General features: G+C 44.0%; 1 protein-coding gene across 1 annotated transcript in view; it reads right to left on the bottom strand.

Annotated features, from left to right (window-relative positions):
• MYL2 (myosin light chain 2) overlaps positions 1-7,207 on the bottom strand; it is a 45,213-nt gene extending 38,006 nt beyond the window's left edge. The window contains exon 1 of the mRNA XM_075854773.1: positions 6,953-7,207. The gene's annotated coding sequence lies outside the window, so the exon portion shown is untranslated. The remainder of the gene's footprint in view (positions 1-6,952) is intronic.
• Between the last annotated feature and the right edge of the window lie 13,746 nt (positions 7,208-20,953).

Here is a 20,953-nt window from a genome sequence, read left to right as displayed (position 1 = left end):
CATCACGCACCCATTGAAGTCAATGGGTGCGTGAAAACCGCACGGCACACGGACGCACTTCCGTGTGCCGCACGTGATGCGCGCTACAGTACCACGTGCTTTTCTGTTTACAAACATACAAACAGAGTGTCATAATGATGGCGGCTGCACGAAAATCACGCAGCCGCGCATCATATGCTGCTGACACATGAAGCTTTTATGGACCTTTTGCGCGCGCAAAACGCACACGCTCGTGTGAATCCGGCCTAAGATTGTGTTTATGTCTATCTCTATTCTAGATTGACTTGACTGAAACATATATACAGTGTTTCCATAAAGACTATAATATATTCATAAACATATTTATTAATGACAAGCATGTAAAGCCACAACTACACGGTCTTACGCAACAAACAATGCAACTCTTGTGCAGTTGTCAGTGGGCCATAGAAAATCATTGTGTCACACTGATTTATGCAACACAATGTATATATATATATATATATATATATATATATATGCCACAGCAATGCTATAATCACTAAAAGTTGCTTCTAGCAGCATCTTTTAGTGTTTGTCTCAAGGCACAGCTACAGAAGACTTCATAGGAAATAACAAAATTACATGTGACATTGTAAATGAATGAAAATAAGGGTCAGTTCACATGCGGAAACCGCATCGGAATCAGCGCCAAAACACAGCCGAAATCGCCCCCCATTATTTTTTCCCGGCCGGCGTCTGGCCTCTCGCGGGAGAAAAAGCGGCTTGTCCTTAAAGGAACAGTGTCATCACAAATTTTTTTTTCATATGTTAAAGATGTTAGTGCTTTATTAAAAACGTTTATATTTATTTGTGTGTTTGTGTTTTACTTTTTCTTATTTTTACACTTTTTCTTCCCTATGGGGGCTGCCATTTTTTGTTCCATTTCTGTATGTGTCGATTAACGACACATACAGACATGGAATACGGCAGCCACAGTCCCATAGGGACTGCGAACGGGTCCCGTCCCATCCACTTCTGTGTACGCCGTCTGTGTGGGAACTGCGCATGCGCCGCTCCCACACAGTCCAATTTGAAATTGGCGCCGTCCGGCGCCATTTTCCTGTGGACCGGAAGTCGCGGCCGGACAGTAAGATTACTACTTCCGGTCGCGGCTTCCGGACTTGTGCACTTGGACCAGCGGCAGCAGACGGAGCGGACGGGTCGGAGGGAGCCGCGGCGGCAGGAGCAGGTAAGAGATTTCTATGTATGTTCGTGTTTGTGTACGTTTACTACTGTATGTAAACCTACTACACTGTGTGTTAGCTCAAAAAATGGCGACACACAGTGTAGGAGGTTAGACCGTTCAAACCCCTCGTTTATCCCGGCACTAGCCAGGATAAAGGAGGGGGGGATGCTGAGAGCTCACTAGAGCGAGGGCTTTTTACCCAATTTTGCAATGCTGCAATTTTGGGAATAGCTCCATCTAGTGACCAGCAATGGGAAATATTATAAATTAGAATATAATTTATAATATTTCCTGACTCGTGAAAAAAATAAAAAAAATTTGAACAATGTTTAATCACCTACACACTAAATGTTTAATTAAAAAAAACAAAACATGTTTTTCTGGCAACACATTCCCTTTAAAGGTCTTGCTGCGATTTCCTCCTCTGACCTCCCATTTAATCAATGGTAGGCAGAAAAAAATCTCTGTCGCCTGTTCCCAAGCGTGTTTTGTTGCGTTTTTTGCCCGCGGTCCTTGCATTAGCTTCAATGGCCACGGGTCAAATACGCAGCGAAAACCGAAAAAAAAAAATCAAGCAGTTCAAAATCTGCCTCAAAATTCCTGACAGAATTCTGAGGTAGATTTTTTTCTGCCTGCAAAAAAACTCAGTGTGAATAGGGCCTAAAACTTTTTTTTTTTTTAAAAAGTACCATATCCGATAAAAGTTTGTAGAATAACTTCATACTACAGCTGCACATTGTTTGTTGCTGTGTAGCCCCAGCCTAAGGGTATGTACTGGATTTGTACAGAGGATTTTGATGCAGTTTTCCCTGCTACGAGTGTCTATAAAAACCCCCACTATCATTGCATCCCATGGCAACACTTCCCTGGTCCCCCGCTATGCGTTACACATGGCCTCAAGTGATGATGTGTTGTCACATGCAACTGCTGCAACCTGCAGCGGTCAAGTGTCGATACGACTTTTCATCGCTGGAGGCCGGATGCACAGAGACTAAGGGAAGCATTGCCATGGGAAAGCCGGGGCGGTGAGTATAGTTTATTTTTTATTTTTTCTTTAAACCTATTTTAAACTATCTAGACTTGCGGATTTTTCTGTGGATCCGCAGGCAATCCGCAGAAAAATCTGCAACAATAAGATTTGATTGCACTTTCTGCAGCATAAGGTGACATGCTGCAGATTTAAAAGTCTACACCGCAAGTAAATTTTGGCTTGTAAAATGTCCTCAGCATGTGTTTAAATCTCATCCATTTTGCTTCTATTGTATTCCGCTGCAGATTTTCCGTCCGCAAATCCAGATGGAAAATCTGCAGCACATCTACTACGTGTGATGGCCATATACTAGTGATTTTGGATTGCCAAAAAGGACGATTTCGACCATTTTTTGCAGACTGTTGCTGACTTTTCATAACACGACCAAAGACAGATATGTGGAATAGTTAATCTGGCGTGTTAAATACTTGATCTGCCTTGTTGTCGGGTGCAGTATTTGGAAACTATTTTATGCCAAACGATAGATCTGCATCCCATCAATAGAAGCCGAGATCAGGCCACAGATCAAAACTCAAATTGTTCTTTTAACCTATGGAGTTGTAGTCCAAAATGACTACCATTACAAACTGATCATGAATGACAAGTCGTTCAGAGAACTGCTGTCCGATATCACTAATGTATGGCCAGCTTTAAGGCCTTATTTACACGAGCATGTTAAACATCCGTGGGACGGCCGTTGAAACAGCGGCCGTCCCACGGACCTATGTAATTCAATGTGGCTGTTCACACAGCTGTTGTTTCAACGGACCGTGTCAAGGGTCTGTGGGAAAATAGGACATGTCCTGTCTTTTCACGCATCACGCATCGCTCCATAGTCTCTCAACTATGGGGGATGCGAGACATCGCGTCCCGCAGCGCCGAGCACGGATGCACCTCGACCGTGAAAAACTGCAGTTTTTCATGTCAGAGATGCGCAACGCTCGTGTGAATCAGGCCTGAGTCTGCAAGTCATAAGAAAGATCAATCTGTCTGTTGCTTCTAGTTTTGGCATGCACTTATGGTGAGGAGACCATTGAACACAGATTGTGTTTATGTCTAGATCTCTAAATTGTAAATGACTTTGTATATAATAATTTAGGAAGATATTTATCATGGGGAAAAAGGAATAATATCAAGCAGTGAAAGGACCATACACTCGAGGTCTGCCTTAAGAAGATGATGGGAAGTAATATTCTTGATGTGCTGCCAAAACCACACGAAAAATAATATTTCGGTTACATAATATTCAGTATGTCAGTTTCTGGTATCCACTAGGAAATATCAATTGCTTGTCACTTTCTTCTAATCCAGATACTGTGAAAGGTTGTGAGACAGTATTTCACTACTAGTATTTATTTTCATTTAGCTATCCGCTCAGATCCAAAAATGTACAAGTTGGCTTGTTATTGTCAGTTACTGGGCAAGCACACAGTAGTAAAAAATGTATGTAAAAAAAGTACTCAGTACACTTATTAGTACTACATTGCTACAGTACTACATTAGTACTACACGTATTAGTACTCAGTACACTTATTAGTACGAATAAATGTTTGCTATAAATTAGCAATAGTATACATGACCAGAAAGAGCTGCAGACTAGACAATACACAAAAAGAGCGGCGTACAAGGCCATATATGTAAAAATATAACAAATTTTATTATCACAAAAATAAGACAAACATTTCAAAATGTATGCAACAAAGAGAAGAGTCTATAGTTATTTACACGGTATAACAGAGAAACAGACCGACCATGTAAGTTAAATATAACAAGTATAATATGGTCTCTATAGTAAAATTGTAGCGAGTGGGTGGTTGATCGTCTCTTCTCTTCTCTTTATCGTATACCTTTTTAAATGTTTGTCTCATTTTTGTGATAATATTTTTTTTTATATTTTTACATATATGGCCATGTACTCCACTCTTTTTGTGTATAGTGTAAATATGGAGTTGTCCACGCATTGAGAAATGGGGGGGGGGGGGTTCTGTTGGGACACTACCTAGCCTCGTACTATAACGCCTTAGGAGTTTGTATGTTTATAAATTTATTTGTTCTAAGTATGGATTTCTTTTTGTCATATACATTTTTTGCACTCTCGGTTCATCTTTTTTCTGGGAACTCGTATGGCACTTTTGATGTCACGTTGTTCAGGAACAGTTTTGTCGTAGGTGCTCTTGCAAAACACTGAGGTTCTCATACACTCTCTTCCACTTCTTGTATTTTAAAAAGATAAAAACCTAGTGCTTTAATTGTATCATTTATAATTTTGTATTTACAATATTGGACCTTGAGATTTGTTTCTCTGTTACTATTTCAGCTGCTTATGCAGCGTGTATACATAGCTGAACCTTGTGTATTGTTCACACCTTACAGGTGATTTCTGCAGTGGGTTCTGTAATATATTACATGGACCTGGTTTTCGGTCTTGTTTTAAATGTTTTTAACCATTTTTTTTTGTATCGAAGATAATAAAATTTGGATTTTCTTTATTTTTTGGGTGTGCGCTTTTCTATAATGTGCTTTCTGTCTCCTCATTGATATCTAATAACTTATTAAGAATTCATCAATATTGGTCATAACACCCTTCCCCAGCTTCTACTATTGTGCCTTATGCACTAAAACCTAGATTTTATTTACAAAGCTGGTGTAGCATGGCTGTTTTCAGGAGAAGGCTGAATAGTATGTTGCCTTTCATGTGAGCCCATGTCCAGTGGCACTTAATCGATGGCATTAAACGTGAAATGTCTTTGCATGGTTCCTTCCGTCCTGTTGGGTTGCCTTGCAGTCAAGGTTCACACATTAAAGAGTGTCCTTCAGATGATGCAATCCTCAAAACTGAGTGGGTGAAAACTGTTATGTTACATGAATGACCCAAGTGTATAGTGTAAAGGTTTGAGATGATACTGCCACATAGTTCTCCATCTTTTATCATTTAAATTAATCCAAGCTTAATCTTTTATTAGATTCGGCTCTTCCACCTGTTTACTTAATTAGACAGATAGTTGCAGAGAAATCCAATATGGTAAAAACTGTCTATAAAGTGAATTGCTGTATTACTCTGGAAAGATTACTCAGGCTTATCACCCTATATATTACTCCTGGTTTCATACAGAAGTATGTATTTTTACTTGATTTCCTGGTGTGTATTTAAATCCCATAGAGTTATTGCAAACTGTATGCCTTAAACATGTTACACAATCTCTAATTTCCAATATCCTATCTTACAGTGTCTTCCTTCACCATGTTCAGGAACATTATTAACTATAGGTTATCAGATAAGTATATTTGCTTTTGTGACGCATAATAGACAAAATACGTTATTAGTCTGGTTAGCATTGATTTTTACTTTCATAATACAGAAGCAAATTTCATATTTTATATTAAATGTAAAATTTTCATTGTTGACCAGGTGGCCCCTGACTGAAAGCTGCAGTGCAAAGATTTGTTTCTGTGTGAGCTCAACAAGCTACATATGCCTAATATAATAATCTTTATACTGGTAAAAACTTCTTGTAGCCCCCTCTGTACTATGATATTATCTGTTGTCCTTTAACTCTTCTACACGTAGTTATGGTTTCTAATAAATCAGGACTAAGGTGAGACAGCTTTAGGGCCCTTTTACACCAGCCAATTATCGGGCAAACCAGCATTCACAAAATGCTCATTCCCGATAATTGCCCTGTGTAAGACATGATGGAAATGCATGGGGACGAGAGATCATAGTAACGATTGCTCGTCCCCATACATTACTGATCATAGCTCCTTGTGAAAGGAGCAAATGATCACTGATCAATAAGCTGTCTTGTTCATCGGCACTCATTTTTACGGCCAATAGTGGCCAGTGTAAAAACTTACATTTCAACTTTTCCCATGCGCAAATACTTCTATAGGCATAAGTGTGATAGTGGCCCAAGATCCACTTTAGCTAACTGGACGCACTAAATGGTTTCTCCAACTGCAAATTAACATTGTGATGGTGAAGTCAGCTCTCATCTAAAGCTAAAGATGCCTGTGACTTCAACACACGCCTTTTGGGAAATTTTCACTTTTAGGGCTCTTTACAGACATTAGATAGTGAAATTGCCCTCGATCATCGGCTAATTGTATCGTTTACGCAGCCTAAAATATTATCGTTGACGGCAGCACATCTCCCTGCAAACAGGGAGCTGCGCTGCCGACGTGATAGAAATGTATGGGGACGAGTGATCGTAGTAATGAGCGCTTATCCCCATACATTATTGATAATAGTGCATTGTGAAAAGGAGAAAACTAGCACTGATCAATGAGCTGTCTCGTTGATCGGCGCTCGTCTACACGGCCCTCGTCGGGCCGTGTAATACGACCCGTAGTCTGGTAATTTTTGCTTCTGTTAGAATAGGTTGAATTTGGGCAAGATTCTACTTGCATATTTTCCTTGATAAGTGGGTTGCACTGAATATTCAGGAACTACCTGGGGGCCAGTGTCCAGAGTGGTTCTACCAAAAAAAGGGAGAGAGACCCAGCTAGCTGGCAGGCGTTATACTATCACAAGGTTCAACTGATTTGCGGTTAAGCAAAAGAAGGGGATGCCCTTATTTCCAGCCAGCTATGAAAGTATGAGATAAAATAAAATATAACTTTTATTGGATATATTTAAATAAATAAGTAAACCAAAACAGAACAACACACTTGTTAAAAATTAGCCAATGCTCACTGGCAATGAGAAATTTACATACCTAGGATGCAATCAGTCAGTGCAGTATAGTATGTCTGTATTTGAACAGCATCTGCATTACGCTGTAATTCATAAGTCAGGTAGTGACAGTTGCTGACAGTCAGTGAAGCATAGCGGTTACAACATAGAGAGAAGCCCCCCGACATGTTTCGCTACGAACGTAGCGTCCTCAGGGGTTCAAATGGGGCTACTAACGGCGTGTTACTAATCAACCCTTCTTAAGACCTCGGGCCGCCATGACAGTGGGCGTCGGTCCACAGGGATCCAATAGAGCGAGGCTAAACAGACCAGCTGTCATCTCTGGGACGGGCAGGTCGTAAGGCCAATCAAGATGGCCGATAGACTACACCAATCAAAAATCAAGGAAAGCACGCCTGCGCACAAGGCGTTAGAGTATAGCGAAAAACAAGAAGTGCGAGAGAACAAGAAGTGCGCATGTCACTGCACTTAGAGTATCGGAAGAAAAATCCGGCAAGGTAAGTAAAATAAACTAACATAGAGCCTGGAAAAGGGACGTCCATGTGTTAAGTTTACTGATGATTATTGAAAATTATTGAAACGATACGTGTGGAGAATCCACACTATGTCTGTGATAACGTTTAACACCTTCCCGACCGCCCACTGTCTTTTGACATCAGATTAGGCTGATTAGACGTGATTAGGCTGATGAGCGCTCGTGTGAGCGCTCATCCTCTAAGCAGGAGCTGTTACTAACAGCTCCTGATCCTAGAGCAGCCTTCTGAACACAGCTGGGGTCGGCAAACATTCGGACTCCAGCTGTTTAACCCTTTGATTACCGCGGTCCATGACCGCGGCATGATCAAAGGGAATTCCCCTCTTTGATCGCATCACCGAGATTCCAGTGATGCGATCAAACAATGGGGAATCCCTGTGCAGTCAGCCTTAGGGACCTACAAAGGACCCCAGGGCTGTCTGTTCCGTGTGCCTGCTGTTCGGGCACACTACAGTGAAGGAAATAAGTATTTGATCCCTTGCTGATTTTGTAAGTTTGCCCACTGTCAAAGTCATGAACAGTCTAGAATTTTTAGGCTAGGTTAATTTTACCAGTGGGAGATAGATTATATAAAAAAGAAAAAAGAAAATCACATTGTCAAATATATATATATTTATTTGCATTGTGCACAGAGAAATAAGTATTTGATCCCCTACCAACCATTAAGAGTTCAGCCTCCTCCAGACCAGTTACACGCTCCAAATCAACTTGGTGCCTGCATTAAAGACAGCTGTCTTAAATGGTCACCTGTATAAAAGACTCCTGTCCACAGACTCAATTAATCAGTCTGACTCTAACCTCTACAACATGGGCAAGACCAAAGAGCTTTCTAAGGCTGTCAGGGACAAGATCATAGACCTGCACAAGGCTGGAATGGGCTACAAAACCATAAGTAAGACGCTGGGTGAGAAGGAGACAACTGTTGGTGCAATAGTAAGAAAATGGAAGACATACAAAATGACTGTCAATCGACATCGATCTGGGGTATCCTTGATCCTGAGGAAGGTGAGAGCTCAGCCGAAAACTACACGGGAGGAACGTGTTAATGATCTCAAGGCAGCTGGGACCACAGTCACCAAGAAAACCATTGGTAACACATTACGCCGTAATGGATTAAAATCCTGCAGTGCCCGCAAGGTCCCCCTGCTCCAGAAGGCACATGTACAGGCACGTCTGAAGTTTGAAAATGAACATCTGGATGATTCTGAGAGTGATTGGGAGAAGGTGCTGTGGTCAGATGAGACTAAAATTTAGCTCTTTGGCATTAACTCAACTCGCCGTGTTTGGAGGAAGAGAAATGCTGCCTATGACCCAAAGAACACCATCCCCACTGTCAAGCATGGAGGTGGAAACATTATGTTTTGGGGGTGTTTCTCTGCTAAGGGCACAGGACTACTTCACCGCATCAATGGGAAAATGGATGGAGCCATGTACCGTCAAATCTTGAGTGACAACCTCCTTCCCTCCACCAGGACATTAAAAATGGCTCGTGGCTGGGTCTTCCAGCACGACAATGACCCGAAACATACAGCCAAGCCAACAAAGGAGTGTCTCAAAAAGAAGCACATTAAGGTCATGAAGTGGCCTAGCCAGTCTCCAGACCTTAATCCCATCAAAAACTTATGGAGGGAGCTGAAGATCCGAGTTGCTAAGCGACAGCCTCGAAATCTTAATGATTTACAGATGATCTGCAAAGGGGAGTTGGCCAAAATTCCATCTAACATGTGTGCAAACCTCATCATCAACTACAAAAAACGTCTGACTGCTGTGCTTGCCAACAAGGGTTTTGCCACCAAGTATTAAGTCTTGTTTGGCAAAGGGATCAAATACTTATTTCTCTGTGCACAATGCAAATAAATATATATAATTTTGACTATGTGATTTTCTGTTTTTTTTTGTTTTTTTATATATAATCTATCTCTCACTGGTAAAATTAACCTAGCCTAAAAATTCTAGACTGTTCATGACTTTGACAGTGGGCAAACTTACAAAATCAGCAAGGGATCAAATACTTATTTCCTTCACTGTATGTGCTGCCCGATCAGCAGCCTGTGTCATAGTGACACAGTGTAATGTATTAGCGTACAGAAGTATGCTAATACATTACAAGTAAAAAATAAAGTTACAAATAAAGTTATCCCTTGATGGGATTTAAAAAAAAAGTAACAAAACAAATAAATAAATAAATAAAAAAAGTCCCAAAACGAGTATTTTGCATTAAATACATTTTATTGCCCCTACACTAAATAAAAACAAAAAACAAAAAACCTACGCATATTAGGTATCTACACGACCGTAATAACCTGAAGAATTAATCTAATGGGTTATTTCGTGTGAAACGTGAACGGGATAAAAAATAAACAAAAATAACTATTCCGAGAATCGCTTTTTCCTATATTCACGGCGTAAAAAATTTATTTTTTACCCCCAAACTGGGGGAAAAAAAAAATACTATTTCTCTCGCATAAAACAAGGCCTCATACAGCCACATCAATGAAAAAATAAAAAAGTTATGGCTGCTGAAACGCAGAGAGGCAAAAACAGAAAAATTTAGCTGGTCATTAAGGTCTTTTCAGGCCCGGTCATTAAGGGGTTAAAGGGATGAAATACATGAAAGAATAATAAAAATAAATATAAAAATATTTATTTTTTTTACAAAATGTAGGACAGATGAACCAATGTAAAGCATACCAATAGCTCACAGTATAGGTGTATAAGTGTATGGAGGGATGAGTGAATGGTGATAGAAAACATTTGTGAAGACAAGATATATGATCAAATGAGATCATTATAGAATTAGGGAACTAAAGATCCGGAGTACTGGGTGCAGAGACAGAATAACTTTGTATGTATGTAATGGCAGGAAGGAGGTGAAGGGAAAGTGAGCCCTAATCTACCCACCGCCCTGTCCCTGCCTACTTGCAACGACCCGCCCTAGGCGACGAGGTACAACTGGGCGGCGGTCCCTACGCTGTCTAAGTGCACAGGAAAACAAACAGGGAACACGCAAGGGAAGGGGCAGTAGCCACGGAACGCCATGAGGAAACGGAGCGGCGAACGAACAGTCAGGACCAGGACGAAGTGAGTACACCTGAGCGGGCACGGAGACAGAAGCAAGCCAGGGGCAAAGCAAAGCAGGTCAAGCAGAACTGCAGCAAGGCAGAAGCACGGCAGAAGCAGGCTGGAGCAAGCAGCAGTGGGGCCAGGAATCCAAAAGAATTACAAGCACTGAGGGAGAGAACAGGGCAGGTAATAAAGGACAGGGGGCGGAGCTAACTCCGACAGACCAGGCCGCGATAGGCTCTCCCACTCCTGAGCCTGCCACCCTGGTTGGTGGGAGATGGTGTCAGTCGAACAGGTCTGGCCTCAGGTGTGGATTGATTAATCCCAGGAGTATACCTAGATGAAGTACCTGGCAGATCCCTAACAGTACTCCCCCTTTTATGAGGGGCCACCGGACCCTTACTAAGGGGACCCGGTTTAGTGGGGAAGAGAAGGTGGAACCTCCTGATCAATACCCCAGCGTGAACATCACGGGCAGGTACCCAAGTCCTCTCTCAGGATTTCATTAATAAAATTCTGGAAGACAGCAGGGGCATTACACAACCCAAAGGGCATGACCAGGTATTCGAAATGACCCTCGGGTGTGTTGAACGCAGTTTTCCACTCATCCCCCTCTTTGATGCGGATAAGGTTATATGCCCCCCGTAGATCGAACTTAGAAAACCATTGGGCTCCCTGAACCTGATTAAAAAGATCCGGAATCAAAGGAAGTGGGTACTGGTTCCTTACGGTGACCTTATTCAGGTTACGATAATCAATGCACGGCCTAAGACCACCATCCTTCTTCCCCACGAAGAAGAAGCCAGCACCTACAGGAGAAGTCGAGGGGCGAATGAAACCCTTGGCCAGGCATTCTTGGATATACACCCTCATAGCTTCACGTTCAGGACATGAAAGATTAAATATCCTACCCTTAGGAAGCTTGGCACCAGGCACCAAATCGATAGCGCAATCGTAATCTCTATGGGGGGGCAACACCTCGGAGGCCTCCTTAGAAAACACATCGGCGAAGTCCTGAACAAACTCAGGAAGCGTGTTTACCTCCTCCCGGGGAGAAATAGAGTTAACAGAAAGACATGACATAAGACATTCATTACCCCATTTGGTGAGATCCCCAGTATTCCAATCAAACGTGGGATTATGCAACTGCAACCAGGGAAGGCCTAAAACCAGATCAGACGATAATCCCTGCATCACCAGTACAGAGCACTGCTCCAAATGCATGGAGCCAACCAGGAGTTCAAAAACAGGAGTATGCTGAGTAAAATAACCATTAGCAAGGGGAGTTGAGTCGATTCCTACTACAGGGATAGGATAAGGTAAATCAATACAAGGCATCTTTAGAGACATAGCAAATTCCACAGACATGATATTAGCAGATGAGCCAGAATCCACGAAAGCACTGCCCGTGGCAGACCGGCCAGCAAACGAGACCTGAAAGGGAAGCAAAATTTTATTGCATTTCACATTAACGGGAAATACCTGTGCGCCCTAGTGACCTCCCCGATGATCACTTAGGCGCGGAAGTTTTCCGGCTTCTTATTCTTGCGCCTGGGACAGGTGTTCAGTAGATGCTTGTCGTCCCCACAGTAGAAGCAGAGACCATTCATTCTGCGAAACTCCCTACGTTGTCGAGGGGACATGGAGGCCCCGAGTTGCATAGGTACCTCCGAGTCCTCCGTGGGGGGGCGAGGAGACGGGACCTCGGGGGGGATCGCAGAAAAGTCAGAGGGGAGCACACTGAAGCGTTCTAGCTGACGTTCCCTGAGACGTCGGTCAAGTCGTACTGCTAGGGCCATAACCTGGTCAAGGGAGTCAGACGAGGGGTAGCTAACCAGCAGATCCTTCAGGGCGTCAGATAATCCTAACCTAAACTGGCACCTTAGGGCCGGATCGTTCCACTGAGAAGCTACGCACCACTTCCTAAAATCAGAACAGTATTCCTCAACCGGTCTCCTACCCTGACGTAAGGTCACCAGCTGACTCTCGGCTAAAGCAGTCCTGTCAGTCTCGTCGTAAATGAGTCCGAGGGCAGAGAAAAAACGATCAACAGAGGAAAGTTCAGGGGCGTCAGGAGCCAAGGAGAAGGCCCACTCTTGGGGCCCTTCCTGGAGTCGGGATATGATGATACCCACCCGCTGGTTCTCGGAACCTGAGGAGTGGGGCTTTAGGCGGAAATACAGTCTGCAACTCTCCCGGAAGGAGAGAAACGTCTTACGGTCCCCTGAAAACCGGTCAGGTAACTTGAGGTCGGGTTCTAGAGGTGAGGTGAGGGGTACTACTAAAGCAGCGTCACCCTGATTGACCCTTTGGGCCAGGGCCTGGACCTGTAGGGAGAGGCCCTGCATCTGCTGGGTCAGGGTCTCAAGGGGGTCCATGATAGCGTCAGCGTAGGAGAAATGGTAGACTAGGTAAGGGCTTGTAATTATGTAATGGCAGGAAGGAGGTGAAGGGAAAGTGAGCCCTAATCTACCCACCGCCCTGTCCCTGCCTACTTGCAACGACCCGCCCTAGGCGACGAGGTACAACTGGGCGGCGGTCCCTACGCTGTCTAAGTGCACAGGAAAACAAACAGGGAACACGCAAGGGAAGGGGCAGTAGCCACGGAACGCCACGAGGAAACGGAGCGGCGAACGAACAGTCAGGACCAGGACGAAGTGAGTACACCTGAGCGGGCACGGAGACAGAAGCAAGCCAGGGGCAAAGCAAAGCAGGTCAAGCAGAACTGCAGCAAGGCAGAAGCACGGCAGAAGCAGGCTGGAGCAAGCAGCAGTGGGGCCAGGAATCCAAAAGAATTACAAGCACTGAGGGAGAGAACAGGGCAGGTAATAAAGGACAGGGGGCGGAGCTAACTCCGACAGACCAGGCCGCGATAGGCTCTCCCACTCCTGAGCCTGCCACCCTGGTTGGTAGGAGATGGTGTCAGTCGAACAGGTCTGGCCTCAGGTGTGGATTGATTAATCCCAGGAGTATACCTAGATGAAGTACCTGGCAGATCCCTAACAATGTAACAACACTCAGACATATATTGGGAAGATTAAGGCCTCATTTACACGAACGTAATATACGCGCGTGCGACGCGCGTGCTTTGCACACATGTCGTACGCACCTATATTAGTCAATGGGGAAGTTTAGACGATGCGTGAATTGCGCTCAGCGCGTGTGCGCAGAAAAAAACTCACGACATGTTCTATAATCGTGCGTTTTTCGCGCACTCACGCACCCATTGAAGTCAATGGGTGCGTGAAAACCACGCATGCCGCACGGAAGCACTTCCGTGCGAACTGCGTGATTCGCGCAAGAGCTGTCAAACTCCTGAATGTAAACAGAAAAGCACCACGTGCTTTTCTGTTTACAAACATCCAAACGGAGTGTCAAATTCGAGATGAGCGCACCGAACTTCACCGGGTTCGGCCAAACTCGTTTTGACCGAAACCGGTAAAAAATGTTCGGGTACGCGACGTCAGGAGACAGTCACTGTCCACGGTGCTGAAAGCGTTAAACTGGTTCAGCACCATGGACAGTGACTTCCGCTCCGAAAATCCATGAACCTGTAAAAAAAAAAAGACGTTCTGACTTACCGATAACTCCGGTCCGACCTCCCGGGATGACAGTTCAGTCCAAGTGACAGCTGCAGCCAATCACAGGCCAAGCACAGGCTGCAGCCAATCACAGGCTGCAGCGGTCTCATGGACTGCGGCGTCATCCTGGGAGGTGGGGCCGGATGACAAGAGAGGGACGCGTCACCAAGGCAACGGCCGGACTGGAGGAAGCAGGAAGTTCTTGGTAAGTATGAACGGCTTTTTTTTATTCACAGGTTGGTGTATATTGTGTTCGGCATTCACTGTCGAGGGTGCTGAAAGAGTTACTGCCGATCAGTTAGCTCTTTCAGCACCTTGGACAGTGACGGGCGTCGACTAGCCTCATCTCTATGATGGCGGCTGCGCGAAAATCACGCAGCCGCGCATCATACACGGATGACACACGGAGCTGCCAAGTGCCTTTTGCGCGCGCAAAACGCAGCGTTTTTTGCGCGCGCAAAACGCACACGCTCGTGTAAATGAGGCCTAAGTGGTACAGATCAAAAATGAGTGAATGTACTGTCAGCAGAATAAAGTGCTGATATAAAGTCCCAGGGGGACTGAACTTGGATATCGTCCTAAGGGGAAGAGAATATATCACACTTGGATTAATGATTGAATGGAGGTCAAGGAAACTGGGGGAACAGATAAAAAAATTAGACAAAACTGAAAAAAAGGGGGATTTAATATCCTAGATATACAACTAGGACTGTGGGTATAAAACACCGTAAGACTGGTCGTGTTCAGGAGTGGTACTTATATATATGTATATTTTAGATCACAAGTAAGTGATGATCAGAGGAAGTAGATAGGCTACAGTGGTCAAAGAGACCCAAAAATGGGATCAAAGGTTATAGAACAATGCCCCCTTTATTCAAAGGAATAATTGGAATAATTTCACATTGGATAGTGAAATTGCCCTCGATCATCGTCTGATTGTATAGTTTACGCAGCCTAAAATATTATCGTTGACGGCAGTACATCTCCCTGCAAACAGGGAGCTGCGCTGCCGACATGATAGAAATGTATGGGGACGAGTGATTGTAGTAATGAGTGCTTATCCCCATACATTATTATTAATAGCGCCTTGTGAAAAGGAGAAAACGAGCACTGATCAATGAGCTGTCTCGTTGATCGGCGCTCGTCTACACGGCGCTCATCGGGCAGTGTAATAGGACCCTTAGTCTGGTAATTTTTGCTTCTGTTAGAATAGGTTGAATTTGGGCAAGATTCTACTTGCATATTTTCCTTGATAAGTGGGTTGCACTGAATATTCAGGAACTACCTGGGGGCCAGTGTCCAGAGTGGTTCTACAGTCCCGGTCCACATGCCGAATAAGGGCATATGGACGTCATAGAGGGAGGTCCTCTGTTCGAAATCACCCTCTATTAGCCATAACTGAGAAACACCCACTCAGGTTGACTCCACACATCCAAGAATTACATGGACAGACATTTATTACAATTGTATAGCCTGATGCCTCTTCCACCAGGCGGGTGTTATTTTAAAAGGGGATGTTTTTATGTGACAACCGCTTTACAGGGCGGTATTTGGAGTTGGTGCTGCCCTAGGCACTTTTAGTGCTGACGCCCCCGATAACGCAGCTTTTCTGCCGCAAAAATTGTAACATGTGCTAATTGTTGCAGGGTTTACCTCCCAAGGAATTCAAGGGGGAAAATCTGCAACAGAAAACCAGCGATCCCACAGCATAAATTGACATGATTGCGGATTTAAAAAACGCACTGCAGGTCAATTTATGAACGGTTTTTCGGTGGGTTTTTCATGCAGCATGTGGATGAGATTTGTTCAAATCTCATCCACTCTGCTGCTACTGTATTACGCTGTACATTTTTCGCAATGAAACCCGTTGCGGAAAATCCCCAGTGTTTACGCAATGTGTAAACTGACCATAAAATAAAGGTACAGTGCTTCTCTGTTAACGTTCCCTCCCCTGCCCCCCACATGCACACTGGGGCCCATTTCCCCTATTATTGATTAGGTCACAGTGGGACACAATCTACAGGGGAGGCTTTATGTGGGACACAATCTACAGGGGGACTATATGTAGGGCACTATATACAGGGTGCACTATATGTAGAGCGCAATCTACAGGGGGCTATATGTGGTGCACAATCTACAGGGGAGGCTTTATGTGGGACACAATCTACAGGGGGACTATATGTAGGGCACTATATACAGGCGGAGCTATATGTAGAGTGCTATCTTCAGGGGACTATATGTAGAGCGCTATCAACAGGGGGGGTATATGTAGAGCACTATCTACAGGGGGCTCTATGGGGGCACTATCTATGGGAGCAGTATCTACAGGGGGCTCTATGGGGGCACTATCTACAGGGGGCACTATGTGAGTGTGTGGGACACAGTGTATGGTGCTATTATAATCAGGGACACAGTGTATGGTGTTATTATAATTAGAGATGCAGTGTATGGTACTATTATAAATAGGGACATATTGTGCGGCACCATGATAACTTTATCTTTTTTTATAGGAACAGAAATGTTTGAAAAGTGAGAAGCCCAAGACATCTGAGCGTAAAACTGCAGAAATGGGTCGTGGCCTGGAGAAGTCATAGAGGCCTGGACCGGATGGAGAAGAAAAGAGAAAAAGAAGAACTAGAATCTGAAATGAAGTCACCGGTAAGCCACTTAATGTAAATATTTATTATCCTGCCTCTAATCAGTACTGTAGTCACTGTATGATCTGCAGCGAGATGATGGGTGGTATGATATTTTTTGGGGGAAACAGCAACTCCCAGCATATCCTTACCATTGTTCGGGCCGTGCTGGGAGCTGTAGTTTTATCCATACAAACCTATACAGCAGGGGTTGCACTAAATAGGGCTGTATTTGCGCTTGTGCTGTATATATGTACTGAGCTTGGTTCTGGGGCTGTATTTATGTACTGAGCTCGGTTCTGGTGTTGTATATATGTAGTGAGCTTTGTTCTAGTACTGTATATATATACTGAGGTTGGTTCTGGTGATGTATATATGTACTGAGCTTGGTTCTGGTGTTGTATTTATGTGCTGAGTTTGGTTCTGGTACACTGTTTCCGTAAGTCCCATAGAACTGAATGGTAGTTACGGATACAGGGTAGCTCGCATGGTCCCTAACTGCTATTCACTACTATGAGTTACAGAGAGTCCCTGGTCAGGAAGTGGCCGAGAGGCAGCGATAGCAGAAAGAGGTAGAACAGGGTTTAGGGGTCCCAGTTCTAGAGATAGATGCGAGTCCCACCTCTGGGAACTGCACCTATCTGACAGGATCCACAGGATATGTCATAAATTTCCCTCACTTGAAAACCCCTTTAGGCTCTGTTCACACAGAGTTTTTTTGCAGGCGGAATTTCTGCCTCAAAATTCAGTTTGGAAGTTTGAGGCAGATTTTCCTCTCCTTGCACGCCGATTTTCGCTGCGTTTTTCGCGGCATTTTTCAAACGTGGCCATTGAGAGCCGCGGGCATAAAACGCCGCAAAATACGCTTTCTCTGCCTCCCATAGATGTCAATGGGAGGTCAGAGGCGTAAACGACCGAAAATAGGGCACGTCCCTTCTTTCTCCCGCGAGCCGGTTTTACCGCTCGCGGGAAAAAGACGCCTCCGCCTCCCATTGAAATCAATGGGAGGCATTTTCGGGCCGTTTTTGACGAGTTTTGCGACGCGTAAAATAACTTGTCAAAAAACTCTGTGTGAACATAGCCTTAAAGTGTAACTAAACTTTTAATAAACTTCTGACATGTCATAGTGAGATGTCAGAAGTTTTGATCGGTGGGGGTCCGAGCACTGAGACCCCCATGGATTGCTAAAACAAAGTGGCAGAAGCGCTCAGGTGACCGCTGTGCCACTTAGTTTCTGATCTACTTTTCTTGGAAAGCTGAGCAAGCGGTGTACGGACGTACACCACTCCGAGGAATGCCGATCAGAAGCGAAGCGTCGCAGCATTCAATCGTGCACTTCTGCCGCTTCACTTTAGGGATTGGTGGGGATCTCAATGTTCGAACCCCCCACCGATTAAAAGTTCTGACTTATCACTATGACATGGTAAAAGTTTAGTTACACTTTAAAGAGAGGTGTTATAATTTCTTTTATTATTATTATTATTATTATTATTATTATTATTATTATGTTTTTCTTTAATAAAACAGTGTATGAGTGTGTTTGGTGAAATTTTCTAAATACTTTTTTATTAAAAATGATTTTTACTTTTTGAGAAACAGCTGCTTTATATCCTGAATACAGAGCAGCTGTATCTAGTGCTAAAACCTGTATCCGTCAGGTCAGTGGCACTGACGGGTTCAGTGTCAGCGGGTTGGGGGGTTGAATTGCGTGTGAGGGGGAAGGAGGGGGCCCAAGTTGTGTCAACAGCCCAGGGCCCATGGTACACGTAATCCGCTACTGGATCACACCCCCCTGCCTGTAGATAGCGCCACTCTAGCTCTCTGAAGGAGCGGAATCCCCCTGTGGCCGGGGATTCAACTCCTGGACGGGGCGCTTGATGTCTCCGTCCATGTCCACAGCGTTGCCGACGTTGTTACCGGGAATTCCACTCCAGGAGAAGCCCCTGACGTCTTGGTCCATTTTTTTATTTTTTTTTGAATTATATATTTTTATTTTTCATATGAACAAAGACATACATGGTATCAGTTCAACATAATACAGAGTATGAGTCAAGACAAGGGTACTGTGAAGTTACAACATGCTAAACATCAAAAATGTCAAAAATATCATACATTTTACATTGATCTTAAGGACGAGCAGTCCTGCAAATAATCAGTACTTTGGTATAATATACTCACCTTCTTTTTCTATCAGTCACTTTGACTCTCCTTTCATAGAAATAACAAGAAAAAAAAAATCAACAAACATCTACAATACATATGACAAGACACTGGAGGGGGGGAAGGAAAAAAAAGGTAAATAATTATCCTGGCTTGATCCGAATTCTTCTGCACAGTTTGGAACTAGTGTTATGTGCTCAAGGCGGTCTAGATTAATCAAATACATCCCATGGTGACCAGACTTCTTTGAATCGTGTTAAGCTATTATTCATAGAGGCTGTCAAAGACTCCATTCTTCTGACCTCCCTTATTCTTAAATATAAGTCAGCAACTACAGGGGGATCAGTTCTCTTCCATCTCGCCGCTATGAGACACTTAGCTGCTGTGAGCACATGTAATAATAATCTAGAGGAAACCTTACGAAGCCCTTTCGGCGGCACATTAAGTAGAAAAGTTAGCACCGACAATGGAACCCTGACCCCCAGCAATGTCTGGAGTAGACCCGCTACTTCCCGCCAAAAGGGACGAATCAGCTGGCAGTCCCAGAAAATATGAGGAAGTGTCCCCCTCTCGCTGCAGCACCTCCAGCATCTATCCGAAACAAGAGGATATATGTGGTGGAGAAAGTCCGGGGTGTGATACCAATACATCAAAATTTTATACTGGTTCTCTCTATATGCAGCACAGAGAGAGGATTTCGCAGCTTGCGACCATATAATTTGCCACAGCGACAGGGGTATCTCCCTCTCCAGGTAAGTCTCCCATTTGGCCATATAGCTATGCTTTGGAGTCCCATCTCCTCCTGGAGATGAGAGGATACTGTATATATCCGAGATTAGTCCCCTAGTGGAGGTAGCAGTCTTGCAAAGAATTTCAAAGGACGTAGGTTTAGTAAAACTGCCATCCCCAGAAAGAGAGTTTGCAAAGTGGGTGATCTGTAGGTAGCTAAAATGTGCGTTGAGCGATAACTTATATTTAGACTGCAGCGTCGAGAATGGCAAGACCGTTCTCAAACAGGGATCTATTATGTCCGCAAAATAGAACAATCCAGCATCTGCCCATGGTTTAGTCATCCTCGCAGTGAGCCCATCCGGTAGAGCCGGGTTAAATAAGAAAGAGGTCATTGGGGATTTGGGAGAAGACAAGGGATATAAGGTGTTGGCTAACCTCCATATGTTTTTAGTGAACAACATGGGACCTAATAGGGATTTTGGCCAAGCCCCCCTCGTTCCAGACCACAGTAGCGAATTCGGGTGAATGGGAGCAACCCACAACTTCTCAATCTCTGCCCATTTAGTATATGCCCACCTTGAAGTCCAGCCAGGAATTCTACGGAGATGCACAGCTAAATAGTATCGATACACATCAGGGACAGCTAGGCCTCCTACTGTCATGGTAGAAAGTAGGACTGTTTTTGGTATTCTATGGCGCTTCCCTGCCCAGATGTATTTCAATAAGGCTGTTTGGAACCTACGAATTTCGCTACGCGGTATAGGCACCGGGAGGGTCTCCAAAAGGTATAAATACTTTGGCAGGATAGTCATTTTCACTGCAGAAATTCTACCAAAGAAGGATAGCGGGAGGGAAGACCATTTAGACAGTAACGTATTCATTTCTTGGAAGAATGAGGAGAAGTTATTTTTATAGAGGGAGGCATAGGTGCGGGTGACTTGGACACCTAAATATTTAATCCCTTCCTCCTTCCATGTATATTTAAATGCTGCTTGTAGTGTCGAAATGAGCTGCGGGGAAATATTAAGTGGCAGGGCTTCCGTCTTAGATTTATTGAGCTTATAACCTGAGTATAAACTATATTCTTTCAATACTGTATGTAAGTTTGGCAGGGTAACATGTGGGTTGCGTAAGGTCAGTAGAACATCATCTGCAAATAGAAAGATCTTAAATTCCCGATCCCTCACCAAAAAGCCTTGGATATCTGGATTACTCCTAATACGGGCAGCTAGAGGTTCTATGCATAGCACATAAAGCAGGGGGGAGAGGGGGCAACCCTGTCGAGTCCCGTTGTCTTGGTCCATTTAATCTGGACA

The sequence above is a fragment of the Rhinoderma darwinii genome, chromosome 1 (assembly GCF_050947455.1).
Source record: "Rhinoderma darwinii isolate aRhiDar2 chromosome 1, aRhiDar2.hap1, whole genome shotgun sequence".
NCBI classification, from domain to species: Eukaryota; Metazoa; Chordata; class Amphibia; order Anura; family Rhinodermatidae; genus Rhinoderma; species Rhinoderma darwinii.
The sequence above is the reverse complement of the archived record's forward strand: the minus strand, read 5'-3'. Positions and strand labels throughout refer to the sequence as shown.